A 1,199-nucleotide genomic window follows, 5' to 3' on the forward strand; every position below is an offset into this window, starting at 1 on the left:
TTCAAAGGCAATATCATGTTTTATTCATAAAATAATAACATATTAAAAGGAGCAGAACCGGGTATCATGTCGAGCGATGAACAAACAGTGGAAAGAGTAAAGAATTGAAGACGCATCTGCAATGGTATTTAGGATAGCGTCTCTGGCCTGTGCATGGATTAGGAAATGTCCTTCGTAGAAATCGGGCTACCATGCTCGGGTGAGATTTCTGTGGATTGGCCGTATCGATGGTGGCCTTCGGCCTTGTTAAATGTTAAGAATGAAAAAGAAAGGTCTCATGTTTTTCATTCAATCAGGGCTTGGTTTTGGTAAGGGTAACGCTATTGTAAGTCAAATCGATGCTTTGTATTTGATGTTTGCCACTCTAGCTAAGAAAAGAACTAGTTGCAAAGAACTTGAATTTGATGTTGGATTGATTGGTCAAATGACTTTCAAACATATATATTAGTATATTCAAATTTTTGAGTTTTATTTTTAATTTTATATTTTGATAAAATCAACAAAATATGAAAATTTATTGAATGATTGTTGAATAGATATTGACAAAGAGAGCTTCAGCATATCAATAAATTCATATTGTTGTAGTATCTTTTGATAAAATAATTTATCCATTTTGTATTCATCATTCAATTATATATATATATATATATATATACACATATTAGTAAAGTGTGGGCAGCCTATGAATGATTGAACTCTCCAGAGCTCAAATTGGGGAAGGAAATAAAATAGCAATTCTCTTATTATATGATATTATAGTGGAACCAGGTGCCATTTGATATACTATTGTATTTGCTAGCAATACGCATGATAATTTATTTTATGATCCGAAGAAGTCAAATTAGATCCAAGCAAGCTGATTTTAAGAACAGAGCATAATAATATCAAAACTGGCGCTAATATTGAAGTTTGTGCTAAAACTCTTATTGAATCTCTGCTAAAAATTCAATGTGACTTTATGCGATGTTTTGAAGTATATAACTTTTGAGATCTATGATGGCAGTGGAGAGATTGGATCTCATGATGCAACCATTATTGATTCTGTTGGGGTGCTGAAATCCTCCTTCTTGCACTTATTTTTCTAAATTTTAATCTCTACATAAATTTGTGATACTATTTTATTTTTCTTTTACTTTTATCATTCATTGTTATTCTTCACCTAACCTAATAATAAACACCCTCATCATTTGCTCAACATT

Source organism: Dioscorea cayenensis, chromosome 17 (genome assembly GCF_009730915.1).
Source record: "Dioscorea cayenensis subsp. rotundata cultivar TDr96_F1 chromosome 17, TDr96_F1_v2_PseudoChromosome.rev07_lg8_w22 25.fasta, whole genome shotgun sequence".
NCBI classification, from domain to species: domain Eukaryota; kingdom Viridiplantae; phylum Streptophyta; class Magnoliopsida; order Dioscoreales; family Dioscoreaceae; genus Dioscorea; species Dioscorea cayenensis.